Source organism: Amblyraja radiata, chromosome 11, assembly GCF_010909765.2.
Source record: "Amblyraja radiata isolate CabotCenter1 chromosome 11, sAmbRad1.1.pri, whole genome shotgun sequence".
NCBI lineage: Eukaryota > Metazoa > Chordata > Chondrichthyes > Rajiformes > Rajidae > Amblyraja > Amblyraja radiata.
In genome coordinates this window covers 50,491,752-50,515,669 of record NC_045966.1, presented here as the reverse complement: position 1 = coordinate 50,515,669, position 23,918 = coordinate 50,491,752, and the positions used below count along the sequence as shown (strand labels likewise).

Below are 23,918 nucleotides of genomic sequence, written 5' to 3'. Positions count from 1 at the left end.
TCCTTTTTCATCTCCAGTATTTGCCACTTGCTCCACTCCTCTGACAAACAAACCTCCTTCATTGTATCTACTTATTGCTTAAAGGGCTTGACCCACTTAGGCTATTTTTAGGCGACTGTCATAGCCATAGCAGGTCGCTGAAAAAACGGCGACTGGACCCCCCTTCGACATAAAATTTGAAATAGAATCATTAATTTAACACCAACAAAAAAATGAAGTCAGCACCGGCGACAACCTACGTCAACTGGCGACAACCTACGTTAACCTGGCGACAACTACGACAGCACCTACATCAGGAGAACTCAAGCTATGCTCATTGGCATCAAAACCACTGTCGCCGACTGTTTCCGAAAATTCTTCAATATGTTGAAAATCCAGCGATGACCAGAAAGTCGCTACGACTCTTTGGGCGACTGAGGAGACTACTCACGACCATGCAGGTGACACCCCGGCCTAGTCACCTGTAGTCGCCTAAAATATAGCCTAAGTGGGACAGGCCCTTAAGGACACAAAGTGCTAGAGTAACTCACCACTGAGCTGTGCAGCATCTCTGGAGAACATGGATAGGTGACCTTTTGGGTCCCAAAGGTTCTTGCAGCTTTTGATTTGTTGCAGCATCTGCAGTTCCTCGTGTCTCCTGAGACTCCCAATCTAGGTTGATTAATCACATCCCCTGTCATTTCTTCCCTGGGAGCGAGGTGGACAATCGAGAGCGTAGGGAACCCGCGCCGCTGAGAGCTACCTGGCTGACCGAGAATGAAGGAATGACCCAGCAGGGGTCTGCCGAGAATGAGGGGGTTACCAGGCAGGGGGCCGGCGGGAATGAAGTGGCGCCCAGCGATGAGGGGGCGCCGAGAATGACGGGGGCACCCGGACGGTGGGCTGTTGAGATCGAAGGGAGGCTTGACTGGCGGGGGCTACCTGCTTCCGTGTGCGGAGACAGGCCTGGTTTGCCGTTGCGAGCAGAAGATTAATCTGTTAGGTGAACTTGTAACTTTGTCAGCGCCAGAAACATGACGGCTCTATTGTACTGCCTAGGTGAGGCCTGTAGATTTTACCGGGTAGTATGCAAAACAAAGCAATGTAGGGTCTTTTTTGCAGAACCATTAATTCTGTGTCTCTTCCCACAACTGCTGCCTGACTTGCTGAGTGTTTCCAATACGTTCTGTTGTTTATATTACTGTTTAAAAAAAAGAAATTCCCTTAGAAAATGCTAATTATGTTCACATATTTAATTCATCAATGTGTAATGAATTGCATAATCACACAATTGACACAGTATTAATTAATATTGCAAGAACGACGGCCTCCAAAAACCATGGTGTAGTTAATCAGCGCTACAGACTTTGCTGTCTAACATCGGTTCAGTATTTGAGGCCTGCAATATTTAAACATAATATAACTAATTGGTATTCAATGCTTGATATTGAAAAACTTCCATGTGTTGAATTAGTGTTACAGATAGGCACTCATTAACCAAGCTCCTTACAAAATCATTGCCGTTGTAGAAATATTGGACATATTTACATGTCTTTACATATTGGGATAGAAATGTGTTGAGAACAATACTTGGATCCAGACCATCTATGTAGCACTGCAAGATGATGCTACTTGAGTGTTGGGCTATTTAATAAAGATTTGACAAATAGAGGGAATCAGCTAAGATTCTTCATTTGTGAGATGTTATCTTTAAATTTTTCACATTTCTCTCATCTTCAGTCAACATCGGCCGTTGCTTGTTGCATTTCCATTTGTATTTTTCTGGTATCTCACCAAAGATGCGGTCTTCTTTGTGCCTGTTTCTTCTATGAATTATTTTGAAGCATTTAACAACTGAAGTATCTGAGTCAAATCCAGATCAATCCTCAACCTTGTTATCTGGCCAGATCGTTGGGTAATATAACCTGAGTGGGAATCCTAGAAGTCAAAAGAGTACAGCATCGGAACCAGCCCCTTGGCCAGCAATATCCATGCCGTACATGATGCCATTAAACTAATCAGCTCTGCCTGTACATGATTCATATCCCTCTACTGCCTGCACATATATGTGCCCATCTGAATGCCTCTTAAATACCACTATCATATCTGCCTCCACCACCATCCCTGGCAGTGCATTCAAGGCACCTACCTCTCTATGTAAAATACTTGCCCTTCACATCTCCTTTACACTTTGCCCCTCTCGCCTTAAAGCCACACCCTTGAGTCTTTGACGTTTCCACCCAGGATAAAGGTTCTGACTGTCTACCCTATCTATTTCTCTCATAATATATATACTTCTATCAGGTCTTCCCTCAGCCTCTGAAGCTTCAGAGAAAGCAATCCAAGTTTGTCCAACCTCTCCTTACAGCTAATATCTTCTAATCCAGGCAGCATTCTCTTCTGCACCCTCTCCAAAACCTCCACATCCTTTCTGTTTTGAAGCGACCAATCCTCCAAATGTGGCAAAATTAGTCCTATAAAACTGCACCATCACTTCCTGACTCCGAAACTCAGTGGCCAAAGTGATGAAGGAAAGCATACCGTAGGCTTTCTTGCTGCTCTATCAATTTGTGTTGCCACTTTCAGGGAATTATTTTCTCAGAATCTTCCACATTGCCTGCCTTGAAACACAAATGAGATATGCCAGTGTGATAGGGAATGGAACTGCGCTGCACAGGAACAGGCCCTTCAGCCCGCAATGTCCATGCCAAACATGTTGCCAAGATAAAGCAATCTCCCCTGCCTGTACATGATCCATATCCTTCCAATCTCTGCATATCCATGTCCAAATATCCTTAGTCTCTCAGTCAAGTCAAGTCAACTTTATTTGTCACATACACATACAAGATGTGCAGTGAAATGAAAGTGACAATGCCTGCGGATTGTGCAAAAACAACAGAACAGAATAGAACAGAACCATTATTTACATGTCAGAATTTTTTTTTTTTAAGACACAACACAACAGTAAATTAGTACAGTAAATTAGTCCCTGGTGAGATAAGAGTTTACAGTCCTGATGGCCTGTGGGAAGAAACTCCTTCTCATCCTCTCTGTTTTCACGGCATGACAGCGGAGGTGTTTGCCTGACCGTAGCAGCTGGAACAGTCCGTTGCTGGGGTGGACAGGGGTCCCCTATAATGTTGCTGGATCTGGATCTGTACCTCCTGGTGAATAGGTCCTGCAGGGGGGTGAGTGTAGTTCCCACAGTGCGTTCGGCCAAACGTACTACTCTCTGCAGAGCCTTCCTGTCCTGGGCAGAGCTGTTCCCAAACCAGATTGTGATGTTGCCGGACAAGATGCTTTCAACAGCCCCAGAGTAGAAGCATTGAAGGATCCTCAGAGAGACTTTGAATTTCCTCAGCTGTCTGAGGTGGTAAAGGTTTGGTCTCTGCAATTCCAAACCATATAAAGAAAAATGGGACATAAGGTCATTTTATCTTTTACAGGATTTTTCAATTAGATCTTTGCTTATCCGTACATTAACTGCCCTTAGAGTTACATTTTAAGTCATATTTAAAATAAAGTAATTGACAAGACGTGAGTGGGCATGATCAATCGTTGTAATAAGAGATTCAAAATCACTTTTTTCAACCTCCAATAAGCATCGTATCGTGTTAAAAAAGACTCGCTTTGGATGATCAATCGTTGTAATAAGAGATTCAAATCACTTTTTTCAACTTCTCCAATAAGCATCGTATCGTGTTAAAAAAAGACTCGCTTTGGCGAAGTACTTTTTTAAATAAAAATTAAGGTAAATGAAATGCTTGTGCTGTTTGTCCGGCGAATCAGTATTCTAGATGAGTTGGCTCCTCTCCAGCTTTGACGAGGTTCCAGGAGGCTCCAGGTTTTCGATCTCGGAGCCAAGTCTTTCCCATGACAGCTTACGGAACTGGGACTCAGAGAGGTCTGCAGAATGCATGGAGAAGTTGTACTGGGAGGAGCGGGAGCATCGTACTGAAGGATGCCACTGAAGTCTGCCTAGAGGCGGGGGAACTGAGGGGCTGCGATCGCAAGCAGGACAGGGAGCACAGAAGACAGGTTCTCCTGGAGCAACTCCGCACCAGGTAAATGGTTCTCACCTCTGAAACAAAAAAAAGTTGCTGCTCTCATGCCTGCTCGACGTCGGTGTCTCGAAATTGAAATATGCGGCGCAGCGCTCTGAAGTTGTGAAATGGTTCTTTACCAAAGATAATCTTTCAGGACAGTCGTACCTGATGAGAGTTTGCAGCAAGTTAGAGAAGAATTGTTTAACGGCTAAAGCGCTAATCTCCTGCGAGCGTATTGAATGTCATTTGGGATTTAATTTTAAAGAACTTAATTAACCTGGGAGAAAAAAAGTTATTGAAATCTGCAAAATTAAACCACCTTTTCTGTAGGAATTTTTCGATGCAATCTACATTGATATTTAAAAAAGTAAAACGTAATAGAAACAGAAAAATAGGTGCGGGAGTAGGTCATTCGGCCCTTCGAGCCAGAACCGCCATTCAATATGATCATGGCTGATCATCTAAAATCAGTGCCCCCGTTCCTGCCTTTTCCCCATATCCCTTGATTCCTTTAGCCCTAAGAGCTAAATCTAACTTTCTCTTGAAACTATTCAGTGAATTGGCCTCCACTGCCTTCTGTGGCAGAGAAATCCACAGATTCACAACTCTGGGTGAAAAAATGTTTAATCATCTCAGTCCTAAATGGCCTGCCCCTTATTCTTAAACTGTGATCCCCTTAATGTGTATCTGGTGATGGGAAATGGAGTTAAGGGTCCATTAAGACAGAAGAACAGTCGTTAAGGGAGCTTCCCTCGGCGGAAACGTTCCCCTCAAATAGGTTAGACACAAAGTGCTGGAGTAACTCAGCGGGACAGGCAGCATCTCTGGAGAGAAGGAACGGGAGACATTTCGGGTCGAGACCCTTCTTCAGACACCCCTCAATTAGTTCATGTAGTTGGAGTCGGATCTAAGTTTAGGAAGCATGTCGCTCTCCTCATTGGTAATATAAACGCATGTTCAAAACGGCGTGAGAAAGAGTTTTACTTAGAGAAATAGGGTGTTAGCAGTAGTTCAGTTGGAAACAGCCTTGACTGTGAACCAGAACTTTGTGGTTGATCTTGGAACATGGGCATTGTAGATTGTCTTGGGAATTTGAGACACATTATTGCAGCACAGTGGCAGTGCACTGTTGTCCAGGTCCTTCTGATGAAATGTTAAATTAAAATGTTGTTCGTGTTTGGATCTTTCCATGAAGAACATATATTCACTGTTTCCTTGGCTAATAGTTATCTTTCAATCAGCACCAATAATACAAACATTCAGTGATCATGTCACTATCACCAAGTTATTTATGGGAGGAATTGTGAGCATACTGTTTGTTATGTCTTCTATGTTGGACCATAAAATATTTTACATTTCTGTTAGGATGTCCATTTTTTTGTTGAAAATGTTGCCATATAACTACCAGAGTTTATTTATTTTCCTTTAAAATGTTTTGCAGTAATTAAATAGATTAATTTGTTCTTCCATTGAAAATGAAAGAAAACAGCTGAAGCTAGGAATATGAAATAACAGAAGATGGTGGAAACACTCAGCAGGTCAGGCAGCATCCGTGGAAAGAGAAACAGGTTTGGGATCTTTGGTCGGGCTGATGAATGACCTGAGCCCTGATTGGTTTTCTTTGTTGAAACCAGGAACTGCACATGCTGGTTAACAAAATAACACACCCACAGAGTGCTGGAGTAACTAAACGGGCCAGGCAGCATAGAAGGGTGTATAATATAATCTATCCATGTTCTCCAGAGATGCTGCCTGACCTGCTGAGTTACTCCAGCACTTTGTGTGTGTGTGTGTTTTTTTTTGTAAGCCAGCACCTGCAGTTCCTTGTGTCATCAGAGATAACGAATCAGGTGTCAAATCTTTAATCAGCCTGACCAAGGATCTCAGACCTGAAATGGGTAGACAAAAGTGCAAGGGTTTCGGCCCGAAACATTGCCTATTTCCTTCGCTCCATAGATGCTGCTGCACCCGCTGAGTTTCTCCAGCATTTTTGTCTACCTTCGATTTTCCAGCAGCTGCAGTTCCTTCTTAAACACTTCAGACCTGAAATGTTAAGTTGTTTCTCTTTCCGTAGCCAATGCCCGACTTGCTGAGTAGCTTGGCCATTTTCTAATATGCTCTTTAATTATCTTCTCAAACCACGTCACCAGGTAAAAATGATTAATTTCAATCTGATTAAATGGTACAAAAATCTCAAACTTATTCACAAGCTATCTTAGACATTATTATAAGATTTCAAACACACAAAACAATGGAGCACCTAAGTCTTGATCAGTCTTTCTAGAGTCTATGTGCCACTGAAGTCAAAACCTACCTGATTTCTTGCAGTAACTTTATCTCCTTCTCTTTCATATTGTGTTCACATTTGGAATTATTCACTGAAGCTTTCAAACATTTATCTGAACACCAAAATAAACATAGGAGTGCACATTTGAGCAAAATGAATGCATAAAAGTAAAAGAACAGTATTATCCCATGAGCTACCCGGAATTTTGATAATCGTTTGTTGTTTCTGTTATGGTATCATATGCATAAGCCGGGCCATTTCATGGATGTTATGAATTTTTTACTTGATTTGCATTGACAAATATATGCTAAAAAATGTTTAACAAATATTCTTTGAGAAATTTGAACCTCATTAATATATAAAGAAAATGCAGTTTGGTGCCAAAAATATTCATGTTCATAAGTTCTAGGAGCAGAATTAGACCATTCGGCCCATCTAGTCTACTCCGCCATTCAATCATGGCTGATCTATCTTTCACTCTCAACCCCATTCTCCTGCCTTCGCCCCATAACTGCTGACACCCTTACTATGGCCTCTGGTCCAAGACTCTCCAACTGGTGGAACCATCCTCTTCACATTCACTCTATCTAGGCCTTGCTTTCTCTACAATACCTGTCTCTCCACCTCTCTTCGTATCATCTGTAAACTTCGCCACAATGCCTTCGTCAATTCCCTCATCCAAATCATTGATATACACTGTAAATAGTAGCGGCCCCAGCACCAACCCCTGCAGAACTCCACTTGTCACTGGCCACCAACCAGAAAAGCTCCCTTTATTGCCACTCTCTGCCTTCTGCCACTCAGCTAACCCGCTATTGGAAAATCAACTGGTGAATGAATACATTTTGTCAAGTCTGTGGGAAAGGGATGCAAATGCTATTCTGTCTAAACCAGACTGTGACGAATTGTAAATTCAGTTCTGGAAAATGACCATGATTCTAACCATAATTCCATGGAACACAAGAGAATTTATTTTCTCCTGATGGTGAGGTGAAATCAATAACACCTGGCAGGTGATGGAACATATTAAAAGTGCACGTTGTGCATTTGTGGTTGTTTTTTTCCACCTGGTGATTACTGAGCTTGGCTGTGCCTGGGGAATGGTAGCCAAGCATGTCCTTGTAGGCACAGCGGAGAATCTGGAAAAGTCACCACATGCTGGATGCAAGTTGCTAATCACCGTGCATTGAAAGCGCCCATTGTGGGAAGAGGGGGGAGGTGAGGTTGGAAAGAACGGAAGCACAACAAAAATGGGAAACTTAGCAGGTCTTGGATCCCACAGTAATGAATAGTGCTCTTTGGTTACAAGGTTTTCCAGCAATCATTTTGAATGTTTGCTCCACATTCCTAGGATAAACATAACAACAGAAGATCCCAGTGTGCATGTTTCACACTTGCAAAAGGTCTCTTCTAAATGTTGTCACCCACTCCTCGATCCCCATCTAAGTACACAGAATCGCAAATCAAAGATCGTGGTGTGAAATGGTTGATGATGTTCTGGAGGCTGATGGTGAAGTTTTAAACTCATTGGCTGTTGTTATCACAGAAATTAGTTAATGAGATGCAAGCAGACCAGTATTGCTTGAGGAAAGAAATATTGTTATTTGCAAAACTGTTTGCTCATGACTTTAAACACAAAATTGATCACAGTACTGGGAAGCTCATTTTGAAATTTTCCATGATTTGTGTTTCTGAAATCCAACATCAATGTTCAGATAGAATATTTGTCAAGCAATGTCCCTTGACCAAAACTAGGACATAATATGTGCGAATGGGAAGAAAATGAGCATAAATAGACTTATGTATCTGCAAATCATCTGAAGTAATAAGTCTTTAGAACAACCAAAAATTGATACAAAACCTTGAAGTGGTCAAATTATACGCCCTGACTTACGTAAGGGTTATGTACCGTGAATCCTAACGTCATTTAGATTTCACCTGTCAGAATCACCATCCACACCCCTTGACCGGAAATACTCACTATGTCTGAAGACCTTAAACATTGCCTGTCCATGTTCTCCAGAGATGCTGCCTAGTCCGGTGAGTTACTGTAATATGGAATTCTCTGCCACAGAAGGCAGTGGAGGCCAATTCAGAGTTAGATATAGCTCTTAGAGCTAACGGAATCAAGGGATATGCGGACAAAGCAGGAACGAGGTACTGATTTAAGATGATCATATTGAATGGCGTTGCTGGCTCAAAGGGCCAAATGGCCTACTCCTGCACCCATTTTCTATGTTTCTATGTTTCAAGTCTTTGTGTTTGTCACTGAGAGTATTAACTGTCTCATTGGCATCCGACTGTGTCCAGGGCACTTTCTGAGGCGCGGGGCCTTCTGGGTAAGCAACGCTGTCATTGCCACTTGTTTCTGATGTAAACTTGAATGATCGTAGTGTGTTGTTGAAATTACATACTGCCTTGATTGCACTAGGAACTGCTTACGTAAGTGTGAGTTTGTGTAAGTCGCCTATTGCATAAGTCGGGGGGGAGTATGTATGGATCGATAATATTTAGCCGTTTTCTTTAGGAAGGAACTGCAGATGTTGGTTTACATTGAAGATAGACACAAAATGCTGGAGTAACTCAGTGGGGCAGGCAGCATCTCTGGATGCTGTTTTCTATGACATATTTATGCTTCAGAAACAGTGTTTTTTCTGTTCCATATTAATAGAAAACACACTAATTATGATACATAATTATTGGTTTGCATTCTGTGTCTGTTGTGATTTTTGGCAAGCCCTGGGTCTAAAGTTCAAGACAAAAAATGATCCGGATGTAAAAGTATGTCACATGAATGTAAGGTTCATAAAATGAATGATATATGGCTTTGGTGTGCACACGGACATGTAATGTGAAATATATTTGCTCCTTTTTTTTGGTCTAACGTTGAAGGCAGCGATCAGAATGATATGAGGATGGTTGCCTCTACAGTCTGCCTGACAGTTTCCTATCTGTGAGCTGTGCCCACAGTGTCTGAGGACACAAGACTGCACAAGAGAGTCAAACTCTGTGAAATTAGTTATGAGAAAAGTAATGTAGAAACAGCCAATGTTCAAAGGGTTCTGAACATGTTATGCAGATTGGGATGAGCAATGAATTTAAATCAGAATGAGTATTAGGTTATTGAGAGAGAACATGATATTTATATGTGGAGCACATGTGCAATAATCATCAAAGCGTACGGTAAATATAAAACTAATCATGTACTGAGATATATTGCACAGAAGTTGATTATATTCAAGCAAACTGGTAAATAGTGAGGATAGATGCAAAAAGTTGGAGTAACTCAGTGGGTCAGACAGCATCATTTGAGAAAAGGAATAGGTGACGTTTAGATTCGAGACCCTTCTTCAGTCCGAAAAAGGGTCTCGACCCAAAACGTGACCTATTCCTTTTCTGCAGAGATGCTGTCTGACCCGCTGAGTTGCTCCAGCATTTTGTGTCTATCTTTGGTTTAAACCAGCATCTGCAGTTCCTTCCTACACATAGTAAATATGTGTAATATGTTATTATTCCTGTAATGCCAGCTCCTTGTGCTTTCCTCCTTTCTTTTCCTCTTTCCTTTTATCACACCATGGACAACAGCAACATTAGCCATCATTAGAATTGGTTTTGGTCACCAGTGCTAAAGTGATCTCAGAGTCCTCGAGTAACTCAGTGGGTCAGGCAGCCCCAGAAGGGTACCGACCCGAAAACATTATCTATCCATGTTCTCCAGGGATGCTGCCTGACCTGCTGAGTCACTCCAGCAGAGTTACTACTGAGTTACTCCACACAAAAAAATGTGTTTTATTTTGTAAACCAGGATCTGCAGTTCCTTGTGTCTACAATGCTAAAGGGATACTGTGCCTTATGTATACAGAGATGCTTATAAAGGGATGATGTCCTTTAATAATACATTGTAAAATGCCCTATAAAGGGATACTGTGCAATGGTCAGCCATTGGACTCTTTTTTCATTCAGTTCAAGGAATTGATATCTGTGGATGAATGTAGAATAAGAGGACTTGTTTCCCTAGCCACCAGATGATACAAAGATAAATTCCTACACTTGGATTCCATCTTCATCTTCACTTTTAAAATTCATCTTAAAATCTTGAAATTCCATCTCTCCAATCACTCTTTTATCCTGCCCCCATTGTTTTATTTTTGGCTCGTTTTTGTTTACATTCTACTCTAAAAACACAACCAGCAGTTCCGATATAGGGCATGATGAATAATTTTGTGGCATCTATTTTTAAGCTAGCTTTCCTGTATTGGATAGAATTTGAAGAACTATGTAAAGGTTAGATCTGATGGGGAGAAAAAGGAATGGAAATCTCTTTGATCTATATTTGTTTAAATTGCCATTGCTACATGATACAATTTGATTGTCGGATGTGAACAAGTTATTTGCTTTAAGTGCACACACTATGCAAAGCATAACAGGTACTCAGAATGAATTCTTTGCAAAAACAGGCATGTTAGGTCAAATAAGCTCCTTTATAAAGGAGCTGTTTCAACATCTAAAGACCAGGACAGGGTTACCCCATTCTCTCCTAACCCCATTCTCCTGTCTTCTCCTCATAACCCCTGACACCTGTATTAATTAAGAATCTATCTATCTCTGCCTTAAAAATATCCATTGACGGTCTCCACAGCCGTCTGTGGCAAGGAATTCCACAAATACACCACCCCCTGACTAAAGATTAGAGTAGTTACTCTGTGATCTGCTGTGGTGTATGTCCTTCACTAGTACTGCCATAGTACAGTTAAAATGGACACATAGGAACTGCAGCTGCTGGAATCTTGAGCAAGAAATAAAGTGATGGAGCGAACTCAGCTGGTCAGGCAGCATCTGTGGAGGGAAAGGACGGATGATGTCTCGGGTTGGGATCTTTCTTAAACTTGAGACTTGAGAGTCTAACTTGACTGATTTTAGGAGTAGATGGAAGTATGTTACAGTGATGCTCATCATTCCTGGAGTGATTAGTAAAGGCAAGAGGATGGTGGAAAACATTGTCCACAGTCTATATTTATGATCTATGCTGAACATGCTTAGTTATGGACATCAGATAGACACAGAGTTATGTTCACCAATGAACTAACCTGTTAAATAATTAGTAAGAATGAATTGCAGATGCTGACTTTATCTGTTATTGTTTGGCAAAGTTAAGGGGTGTGGAACTGTAACTAGAATGAAGAGACAAAAGGAGTGAACAGTACAAATAAACATGAGGAAACATATGAGAATGATCAAATACAGAGGGAAAATTGAAGATTTGCTGCAAGAAGTTTGCTTTTCTGCCAGACATCAATAAATGTGGCTTTTCTGTTAACACCCCATAGCAAAGTTGTTTTGATTTAAATAATCAGAGGTAAATGTTAATTTGAAATGCGTGTTACTGCTTTGCTCCTTATTGCTCAGGACATATATTAATCAGTGAAAAGAATCACATTCTACGACATTTGAATATGTGAAGTGCAAATGACAAACAAAACTAAATCTAAGTTTCATTTAGTGAATCACTCCCTCAAGACTAAAATTTTTCATCAGCCTGGTTCGTTATTAAGTTGACCAGCAACTCCTGTTGGATGAGCCTCTCCCTGGCTGTTTAAACCTGATATGTATGTTTTCAGTGATATAGCTGGCAGGCTCCACAAGCATGTGTGTACATGTCTTCAGCAATCAGAAAGTACAGAGGGTGGACCAAAATGCTGCAACTACTCAATACGAATGAGTAGTCGGTCAGAAAAAAAGTGTCAGGCTTTTCAAAAAAGGTTTGTCCCCCCCACCTCAGATTGAGTAGGTAACAGTGATTAGTCAGCAAATGGGGGAGGGGATGCTTAATCAAATTGAAAAATTAAATGCAGAAATAAGATACAATAGGATACTAATTCAGAAGACAGAGCAAACATATTTAGCTGTAATATAAAATGAACTTGTTAAAAGGGTAGAGCAATCAGCATGTCAATGGACTGCAAGGCGAACAAAGAGAGTTTCCTGCGTTGATTTCAGGCCTTGCATAATCACAGGATGTTCACAAATTCTTGACAGTATTTTCAAAGCATCGCCTCTGTTGTAATGCTGGCAGCTAATATATGCACAAGGTCCCATCGACAGCAGTAAACTGATCCATTAGTAATGCACGAGTAATCAACATTAACAGTAGAAAGCGCCTTGACTCTTGATTGAGTTTAGTTTATTGTCACGTGTATCGAGGTACAGTGAAGAGCTTTTGTTGCGTGCAAACCAGTCAGTGGAAAGACAATACAATACATGATGACAATCGAGCTATCCATAATGTACAAATACATGATGAAGGAAATAACTTGAATAACATTTAGAGCAAGATAAAGTCCAATCAAAGATAGTCCGAGGGTCTCCAATGAGTAGATAGTAGTTCAGGACTGCTCTCAAGTTGTTGGTAGGATGGACAGTGCCAAGGTATCTTTTATTCCTATCTGAGTATTTAGATAAACCCTCAGTTAAAGGTTTCATGCAGCTCCTCCAAAAGTGGATCACTTCCTTGGTGCAGCACTAAGATGTCAGGTAGAGATTCTGTGCTCAGATTTGAACAATAACCTTGTTAGTGGACTAAGAGGCAAGTTTGTTACTTGTGAGGCATGGCTATGAGTGGTTGTTCACCAGTAGATGGCGTGATCAAGGTTCAAGGTTTGGTTATTGTCACATGTACCAATTAAGGTACAGGTACAGTAAAATTCAGATTGCCATACAGTCATACCAATAAAGATCACCAAGACACCCAAATACATTTTAAACATAAACATCCACCACAGCGACCCCCCCACATTCCGCTCTGTGATAGAAGTCAAAAACAGTTAAATCTTCTTCCTTTCTTTGTTCTTTTGCGGTCGGGGCACTCTAACCTTCCGTTGTCGGGGCGATCTTGGCTCCCACAACCGGCGGTCGGGCCCTCTGCATCTGGGCAATCAAGCTCCCGCATCGGGGATCTCAGGTCCACGCGCCGGGCTATCGGACTCCCATGTCGGGGCTGGTCGAACCTCCTGCTGCTTGCAGCTTCCCAACATCAGTCCCTACTGTGAGCTCCTCGATGTTGAAATACGCAGGCCACATTTGGAGTGTCGATCCCAGGCAAGGGATCACAGGCTACGATGGTAAGTCCACGGCCCCACCATAGGGCTCAAAGTCAGTCTTGAGCAAGGCCGCCATCTCCATAATGTTAGGTCGCAGAGCGACCAGAGATACGATCCATTAAAAAATCGCATCTCCAGCAAGGTAAGAGATTGAAAAAAAGTTTCCCCCGACCCCCCTCCCCCCCTCCCCAACCCCCACATAAAACAAACCAGAGACATGAACACATACATTAACATTAACAAGTACTTTTTAAAATACACTAAAAATAACAAAAAAGACAAAAAGACAGACAGACTGTAGGCGAGGCTGCCATCACCCGATGGTGACTCAATGGAGAGCGTGCACATACGAGACTCGTGAATCCAAAATATATCGGGAAACCTTGAATAGGTTTCAAGATTCAGAAATTCAAAAAATAAGAGATTGTGTCCATTATTTAATGATGCAGAACTAATCTGACTTCGGGCTGTTGGATTGCTCCAAATAGCTAATGTACAACTGAGCTCCAGAGAATAGTTTCAGGTTAATGATCTGACCAGTGCGGGGTTAGGTGAACTCAATGGAAATAACACGAGGATTGACCTTAAAGTTGTTGGTTTAGGAATGGACACATTCTTGCAGCAGCTTTGCATGCACAATAAAGCACCAACAATAAACAATCATACAATATATTATCAATAATGCCAGATAACGGGACCATAATAGTGAAATATGCAATGTAACCCTTCTACAAAAAATCTGTAGTAGTTTGGTGCTTGTGATTAGGGTTCTGTACTTTGGTTCAAGTATCTGATAGTTGGTGGGAAGAAGCTGTTCATGAACGATTCTCAGGATCCTGTGCTTTCTTCCTAGTAGTAGCAGTGATATGAGAGCGTGGCCAGGGTGATGTCAGTAGCTGCTTCTTGAGGCAGCATGTCCTGGAGACGTTGTCTTGGTGAGGAGGTCAATATTCAAAGGTAGACATAAGTGCTGGAGAAACTCAGCGGGTGAGGCAGCATCTATGGAGCGAAGGAAATAGGCAACGTTTCGGGTCGAGACCCTCTTCAGACAATACTTCTTAGGCAACATCTACCACTTTCTGCAGCCTCCTTCGTCCATGGACTCTTGAGTTACCAAACCAGGCCGTGAGGCGACCACTTCTAAATTCTGAAGAGTTAATCAGGAACTTGGTATAGGCCCCCCATCTCCGCAACATCCCCAAAAATTAATTAATAATTAACACCAAATTAATATGGTAAGCCTTTGTTGAACTAGCTCTATTGCAAGTACACCCTTCCTTAGTTTGTCAACTGTGCACAGTATTTTAGTTTTAATAAAATGCTGAGATCCTGATATCTATATCCATAAATCATACTGTTACACAGACCGTAAACAAGCCGTTTGACCCAACTTGTGCTGATGGTTCAGTATCTTGCTAGGCAGATGCTGGTTCCCAGGCCACCTACCACTCACCGGACCCCCAATTCCCACCCTCCTTTCCAATCACTGAGGACCCATGTTCCCTCTCAACTCTGTAGGTGGCCTACTTTATGCTCTCCTTTTCTCTCATCATAGTCTCTGTTCCTGCGCTCCCTGGAACTCCAATGCTTTGTTTTTTTGCAGTCTTTCATAACCTACGTCTAATTTGTAATCTGGTGTGTTGTCTAAGTCTATGTGCCTGTGAAACTGCTGCAAGCAACATTTTCATTATACCTTGTACCTCAACATACTTGTACAATTGACACTATACGAGTAATGGCCACTCGTCGGTACTCGGGGCACTCATGGACATTTTTCATCATGTTGAAAAATCTTCACGAGTCTTCCCATGCTTACCTGCCGTTAGCGAGTCTTCCTGAGTACCTGCCGTTAGCGCTAAGAGACGTCCCCGAGCTCTGATGTACCTGCTACATTCATTCTCCGTGATTACCACGAGTTTGATTTTTTTTAAACTCGGGAGAGCTCATGGAATGAACTCGCACCGTGGGACAGGGCTATTAATACTTATTGGTTTCAAGAGAACAATTGATTATGATGTGTAACATCATAAAAAAACTGAAATGAAATTATGCACGAGTAATAGTAGAATAATATTTGATATTATACATCCAAGTTTGCTGATGATACCAAGCTGAAAGAAGTTGGTTTTCAGAGGACATATACACATCACTGAAAGCTAATATGCAGGTACAACAAGCAATTAGGAAGGCAAATGGTATGTTTATTGCAAGATGATTTAAATGTAAAAAATAAAGACGCCCCACTGCAATAACAAAGGAAGCTTAGGCAGTACAATGAAACTCTGTTCACCTGCCACACGCGGATGAGCAGATTTTCCGAGATGATCAAATATTACTCCTCACAGTGCAAGTCACCAGGTTCGATCCTAATCTTGGGTGCTGTCTGCGTGGAGTTTGCTGATTCTCTCAGTGATCACATGGGCTTCTTCTGGATGCTCTGGTTTCCTGCCGGCAGTCTATTTGTCTTTTCACTCTTTTTGTTATTTTTTAGTTTGTTAAAAGTTTTTGTTTTAATGATCTGCGGTTTGTTTTATGTGGGGGGAGGGGGGAGGTGGGAGGGGATCATGAGAAACTTTTTTTTCAAGTTCCTACCTTGCCGGAGATGTGATTATTTTTCGGATCACATTCTCCGGGCTCTGCGGCCTACCTTCGCTGAGCTCGAAGCCTCCTCGGACTGTCGTGAGTCCCACCACGGGGCGCGGACTTAACATCGGAGCTGATCCCTTGCCTGGGATCGCTCCCACCGCGACCACTGCGGAATCACCATCAAGAGCTCGCAGTCTTCGGGAGAAGCCGAGTCGGGAGCTCCAACGTCGCGGAAGGTTCACCAGCCCCGACGCGAGGTTCGATCGCCCGGCGCGGGGGAGCTGACATCCCCTCGATGCGGGCGCTTGATCGCCTCGACGCGGAGGGCCCGAATGCGCCGGCTAAGGGAGTCAAGATCGTCCCGTCAACGGGGGCTCGAGGCCCACGACCAAGGAAGAACTAAGAGAAGGACTTGAACTTTATTTCGCCTTCCATCACAGTGAGGAATGTGTAGGAGTCACTGTGGTGGATGTTCATGTTAAAATGTGTTTTTGATTGTTCTGTTACTTTTAATTGTATGACTGACCTGGCCAATAAAATTCCTCGTATGTGGCAAAACATACTTGGCGAATAAAGTGTGATTCTGATTCTGATTCTGATGTCAGTTTATTACACCAATCCCATGTGCTTTCATTTTATTTAATAACCTCTCATTTGGCACCAAATTGAGAACAATTTGAAAGGCAGCATTTCCTCTGATTTCTTCCAATTCTGTTCTGCCAGCAGCACCCTTAAGAAAGTTCTAAAAAGCTTGGTCACACAAGTACTGTAGATAGAGTGGTAAAGAAGATGTATGGTGTGCTTGCCTTCATCAGTCAGGGCATTGAGTATGAGTCAGCTTGTCATGTTGCAGCTTGATAGGATTTTGGTTTGGCTGCTTTTGGAGTGTTGTGTGCAGTTGTGGCCCCATTTCAGGAAGGTTGTCGAGGCTTAACTTGGATTGTTTTCTTTGGAGCGTCGGAGGCTGAGGGGAGATCTGATAGACGTATATAAAGTTATAAAGTTGTGAGAGGCATTTTAGGATAGACAGTCATAACTTTTTTCCCAGGATGGAAATCTCAAAGCCTAGAGGGTATAACTTTAGGGTGGGAGGGGTAAAGGGGAAAAGAGTTGTGTGGGGCAATTTTTTGCACAGAGAATAGTGAGTACCTGGGGTGGTGGTAGAGGCAGATACGATAGTGGTATCTGAGAGGCTTTCAGATAGACACATGGATATGCAGGAAATGGAGGGATATGGATCATGTGCAGGCAGAGAAGATTAGTTTAACTTGGCGTCATGGCATGAACCCTGGGGACCGAACTGTACTATACTGTTCTACATTCTACGTTTTATCAGACATGACTTCCCTTTCATAAACTCTATGCTGGATCTGCTATGTGGGTGGAAACCAGAGCATCCAGAAGAAGCCCATGTGATCACTGAGAGAATCAGCAAACTCCACGCAGACAGCACCCAAGGTTAGGATCGAACCTAGTGACTGGCACTGTGAGGAGTAATTCTATCAGCTGCATCTCTGAGCCTTCCTCAAATAATTTTGCCTTATAAAAAATTTGTAGGATGACAATCTATGGATGACTCCTGCTATGAAAGCCTTTAGAGATGGTCGGCAGGTCCTGGGGGTTTATTATCTTTCAGCTCCATTAATTTAACCAATTCTATATTGTTGCTCATCATTCACTCTGGACTGTCGGTCTCCGTAATTGTCAGAACGTTTTCATTGCCATCCTTTGTGAACGTACGCATAAAATATTTATTTAATTTCCCTGACATTTCCTTATCGCCCAATATCATTTCCCAAATTAAATTTGCTACCTTTTCTTTTATTACACATCTACTAAAGTTTTTATAGTTAGAGGCTAACCACTGACCAGAAACCGAACTGGAGGTGATTTTATGACTATATTAAGGAAAGAAAGAGAGAATAGGGCTTCTTGAAGCCAAAGTGGTCATTTACGTGTCGACCAGTAGGAGATGGGCAAAGTCCTCAGGGAGATGGGCAAAGTCCTCAGACACGGTGGCGCAGCGGTGGAGTTACTGCCTTACAGCAAAAATGCAGCACCGGAGACCCGGGTTCGATCCCGACTACGGGTGCTGTGTGTACGGAGTTTGTACATTCTCCCCGTGACCTGTGTGAGTTTTCTCCGAGATCTTCGGTTTCCTCCCACATTCCAAAGATGTACAGATTTGTAGGTTAATTGGCTTGATAAATTATCCAGTATAAAATTGTCCAACTTCCAGTCTAGTCCCTGGTGGACTCTTCGGAAGGTACAAGGTACAAGGTAATATTTCTTCCCTGTTTTTACTGCGGAGAAAGACATGAAGAAGAGGGAACTTATGGAAATTAATGGCGGTCTTGAGGACAGTCAATATTGCAGCCGAGGAGACACTGGATGTCCTAAACTATGTTAAGGAAGATAAATCTCCACTTGGCACCATAAGGTATTAGAGAGGAATCTGAGGAATAAGATAGACATGCATTCGGAAAGCCAGGGGATGATTAGGTATATTCAGCATGGATTTATGAATGGGAGATCATGTCTCATGACTTGGAAATATATCATAGTTCCTTCAATGTCTCTGGGTCAAAATCCTGGGACTCTCTCCTTGACAGCATTGTGGGTGAAACCACCTCAAGAACTGCAGCAGTTGAAGAAGGCAGTTCATTGTCACCTTATCAAGGGCAGCTAGGAATGGGCAAAACCCACATTCCTTGAATGAATAAAACTAAAGTGTACGTTTTGATGTCTTAACATTCCCATGGAATTGCCAACGTTCCCAAGAAGAACTGAAATAATGTGTGTCATCTAGATACCAAATATAGGATCTCAGAGGGTCAGGCAGCATCTATGGAGGCAGAGGGATGGTTGATATTTTGGGCCGAGACCCTGCATCAGGGCTGATTTGATTCCAACAACTGCAGTCTGTTGTGTCTCCAAGGATTGGAGAGTTTAGAACTGCTTTCTTTGGAGAGGTGAAGGCTAAGGGAAGATTTATCTGAAACATATAATATCCTGGGAGGACTGGATAGATTTACTATTAAGAGAGTGCTCCCACTGGTGTAGTGGTCATAGACTAGAGGTCACAGACATGCAATAAAGAAGTAGGCAATGAAGAGAGACACAGGGAGAAACTTACTTTGGCAGTACATGATTGTGGTGTGGAATATACTGCACACGGGTGTGGGAGAGGAAGGTTCCATTGTAAGATTCAAGTGAAAATTGGATAAATATATGGTGAGGAAAATGTTACAAGGCTGTGGAGAAGCAGGTGGAACCAGTGTAGGAAGGAACTGCAGATGCTGGTTTGAACTGAATATAGACACAAAACCTGGAGTAATTCAGCGGGTCAGACAGCATCTCTAGAGAAAAGGAATAGGTGACGTTTTGGGTCGAGACCCTTCTTCAGAACAGTCTGTGGAAGGGTCCTGACCCGAAACATCCCCTACTCCTTTTCTCCAGAGATACTTTTTTTTCTTCAAAATAGACTTTATTCAGGTAATAAATATATACAATACATGAACCGTGCGAAGAATTCATCCGACATTTTCGGAGGCTATACAAATTGTTCAATGCAGTTTATATACATTTCTCACATTTCACAAATCTGTCCCCCACCCGTGCCACTCATGTGGCCCCCTGACGTGGGATACCTTCCCTTATTTTTGAGGGAAGGTATCCCACGTTTTCTCCAGAGATACTGTCTGTCCCCTGAGTTACTCCATCATTTGTATCTATCAGCAGATGGAACCAGTTGCTTTAATAGTCAGTGGGATGGCCTTCTTCTGCTTAACCTTTCTCTGGTTCTATACCATTACCATTAATTATGCTTAGCTGGTGTGAATCATGTCCTTAGAAATGTGAGCTGTTTTATGCAGGACATTAATGATGAAGAATAGCTTTTGCTACCTGTAGTGAGTCACTCAATCTGGGGAAGTGCCCGAAGCACTTAACTCTTTGATGTCAATGGATATTAACTCTTTATTGTGGCACCCACTGAAGAATCTAGCAGCAGAACTCGTTATTTAATCATATTGGATTAGCAACGTTTTATTGCTATTGGCACACCCTATTAAGATTGAGTATAAAAAGACCTGAACTCGGAGAGGGAGCCATTTGTTATTCATTCGGTTTAGCGAGTTAGTGCAGGGATGTAAAGCAAATTAGTCTGGGCTCCTGCTGTTGCGAAATTTCTATGGACCTTGGTTTCAATATACTTGAAGATCTTAGGTATGGATAGCATGAACAATTTATGATTTCTTGTTCTGGAAAAATACCTTCTAGACTTTCATTGTATAGAAGATAATTTTATAAAACTGGTTTGTTGATACAATCTGGTAAGAGTGATAACACCTGTATCAGGAGTGAGCCCCTGAACCAAAGTCAAAATGGCTCTTGGCCTTTAAGTAGACTGGAAAGCTGTATGTTGCTAGGCTCCTGAACAGTGACTGATGAAGCAGATATCCATTTAGGGATGCTGTGATACTCACTGACTGTAGTGCTGGGAAATGGATTGATTGATGGAAAAATAGAGCAAAGAAACACATTTTTTGGTTCAACAAGTCCACGCTGATCATCGATCACCCATTCGCACTAGTTTTGCGTTATTTCCACTTTTGCATGCAATCCCAACACTCCAGGGGCAATTTACAGAGGCCAATAACCTTCAGACTTGCACCTGATGGGGATGTGGGAGGAAACTGAAACACCCAGAGGGAGAAACTGCAAACTCCACACAGACAGTACAAACATCTACTTCTTTACACAAGCAGACATACACATAATCCCCACATACATTTACATGCACATATGGATGCATTTGCATGTAGGAATCACTGAGAAAGAGCAGCTACTCTTCCACGGATAATGTGTAGCGTTTCCGACAGTTTCCCACCATATCCTATTAATGCGGGTAAGTGTGAGGTGTTGCATTTTGGAAAGTCAAACCACGACAGGGCTTCATAGTGAATAGTATGATCCTGGGGAGTGCTGTGGAGCAGAGGGATCTAGGAGTGCAGTTCCCTGAAAGTAATGTCACAAGTAAATAGGTTGGTCAAGAAGGCATTGGCTACATTGGCCATGAACAGTCCTGGTCCAGAGTGTTTAAGTTGGGAGGTTATTATTAAAGTTTAGAGGGAAATGATTTAATAGGAATGTACATGGCCATAAGAACATACGTGGCAAGATTAGCAAGTTTGCAGATGACACAAAAGTGGGTGGATTCTGAAGATGGTTGTCAACAATTGCAGCAGTATCTTGATTGGTTGGGCGGGTGGGCTGAGGAATGGTTGATGGAATTTAACACAGAGAAATGTGAAGTGTTTCATTTTGGGAAGTCTAACATGGGTAGGACCTACACAATGAATGGTAGGGTCCTGAGGAATATTGTAGAGCAAAGGGATCTAGGAGTGCAGGTGCATAATTCTTTGAAAGTAGCGTAACAGGTAGATGAAGTAGTCAACAAGTCTTTCGGCACATTGGCATTCATCAGCCAGAGTATTGAGTATAGAAGTTGGTAGATCATGTTGCAGTTATATAAGACTTTGGTGAGGCCACTATACTGTATGTGTACAGTTTTGGTTACCATGTTATGGGGAGGATGGTGTCAAGCTGGAAAGGGTGCAGAGAAGATTTACAAGGATGTTGCCAGGACTCGAGGGCTTGAACTATAGGGAGAGGTTGAGCAGGCTAGGATTGCAGAGCGTTTGCAGAGCGTAGGACCATTTTAAAGTCAGTGTCATCATGGTGAGCCAGGATAGTCCTCACCACATAAATGCTGAAAAACACATTAACGTACGTGTAATCTTCTAGAAAGAAGCCAACACCATTGAGGACCTTTCCCTCCCCAGTCATTCCTTCTTCCCCACATCCGTTGGGCAGAAAATACAGAAGCATGAAAGCACAAACCACTCGACTCAGGAACAGCTTCAGATTCAAATACCGCTCAGATTTGATAAGGGAACTCAGGGTAAAGGAACCACTAGGAAGTAGCGACCACAATATGATAAGTTTTAATCTGCAATTTGAGAGGGAGTAGATGAAATCAGATGTGTCGGTATTGAAGCTGAGCAAAGGGGACTACAGAGGCATGAGGGAGGAGCTGGCCAAAGTTGACTGGAAAGGGACCCAAGCAGGGAAAACAGTGGAACAGCAATGGCAGGAATTTCTGGGAACAATTCAGAAGATGCAGAATCTTTTCATTCCAAAGAGGAAGAAAGATTCTTGTGGGAGAAAGGTGTGACTGTGGCTGACTAGAAAAGCCAAGGACAGTATAAAACTAAAAGAGAAGGCATATCACATTGCAAAGCCAGAGGATTGGGAAGTTTTTAAAGAACAATAGAAAGTAACTAAAAAGGCAATACGGGGAGAAAAGATATGATAGCTAATAATATAAAAGAGGATAGCAAGAGTTTCTTCAGTTATATAAAGAGCAAGAAAGAGGCAAGAGTGGACGTTTGACCACTGGGGAATGATGCAGGAGAAGTGATATTGGGGAATAAACAAATGGCAGAGGAGTTGAATAACTTTCTTACATCAGTCTTCACAGTGGAAGACACCGGCAATATGCTTGAAATTAAAGGGAGTCAGGGGGTGGAAGTTAGTGGAGTGGCTATTACTAGGGAAAAGGTGTTTTGGAAGCTGAAAGGGCTGAAGGTGGATAAGTCACCTGGGTCAGATGGACTGCACCCTAGGGTTCTGAAAGAGGTGGCTTTAGAGATTGTGGAGGCATTGGTAGTGATATTTCAAGGCTCACTAGAGTCAAAAACAGGGATGTAATTCTGTGGTGCCAGATGATTGGAAAATTGCCAATATTACCCCGCTGCACTAGAAGGGAGGAAACCAGAATCGTGGGAACTATAGGCCGGTTAGTCTGACTTCGGTGGTTGGTAAGATTTTAGAGTCCATTATAAAGAATGAGGTTACGGAGTACTTAGCAGTTCACAATAAAAATAAGTCACCATGGTTTTGTGAAGGGAATGTCTTGCCTGATAAATTTGCTTGAATTCTTTGAAGTAACTAGCAGTACAGACAAAGGAGAGCCAGTAGATGTTGTATAGCTAGATTTTCAGAAATCCTTTTTGATAAGGTGCTACGTGGGAGGCTACTAAGGAAGATGAGAGCCCATGGTATCAAAGGGCAGACACTAGCATGGATAGCAAGTTGGCTGGATAGCAGAAGGCAAAGAGTGGCAATAAAGGGGACTTTTTCTGGGTGGCTGCCGCCAGTGACTAGCTGAAGTCTGCCGGGCTCGGTGCTGGGGCCGATGCTCTTCACGTCGTATATTAATGATTTGGATGAGGGGATTGGAGGCTTTGTGGCCACGTTTCCGGATGATACGAAAATAGGTGGGGGGGCAGGGCGTGTAGAGAAAGCAGGGACTCTGGATTAGGTTGGGTGAGTGGGCAGAGAAGTGGCAGATGGAATATAGTGTAGCAAAGTGTGGAGTCATGCATTTTGGTAGTAGGCATAAAGGCGAAGATTATTTTCTGCATGGGGAAATAATCCAGAAAGTGGAGGTGCAAAGGGACTTGGGAGTGCTGGTGCAGCATTCCCAAAAAGTTAATCTGCAAGTTGAATCAGTAGTAAAGAAAGCAAACGCAATGCTAGCATTGATTTTGTGAGGGCTTGCATGCAATAACAGGGATGTAATGCTGAGGCTCTATAAGGCATTGGTCAGGCCACATTTGGAATATTGTGAGCACGATATCTGAGGAAGGATGTGCTGGCTCTGGAGAGTGTCCAGGGGAGGTTTATAAGAATGATCCTAGGAATGTGTCGGTTAACATATGATGAGTGTTTGTCGGCACTGGGCCTCTACTCACTGGAGTTTAGAAGAATGAGTGGGGGGGCATCATTGAAACGTACAGAATAGTGAAAGGCTAGGATAGATTGGAGGTGGAGTGGATGTTTCCACTAGTGGGAGAG

At 42.5% G+C, this 23,918-nt stretch overlaps 1 protein-coding gene across 1 annotated transcript in view; it reads left to right on the top strand.

The window, feature by feature from the left end:
- The first annotated feature begins 3,795 nt into the window (after positions 1–3,795).
- The window catches only part of LOC116978624 (protocadherin Fat 1-like), a 157,748-nt gene continuing 137,625 nt past the window's right edge, over positions 3,796–23,918 (top strand). Inside the window, exon 1 of the mRNA XM_033029910.1 lies at positions 3,796–4,043. The gene's annotated coding sequence lies outside the window, so the exon portion shown is untranslated. The remainder of the gene's footprint in view (positions 4,044–23,918) is intronic.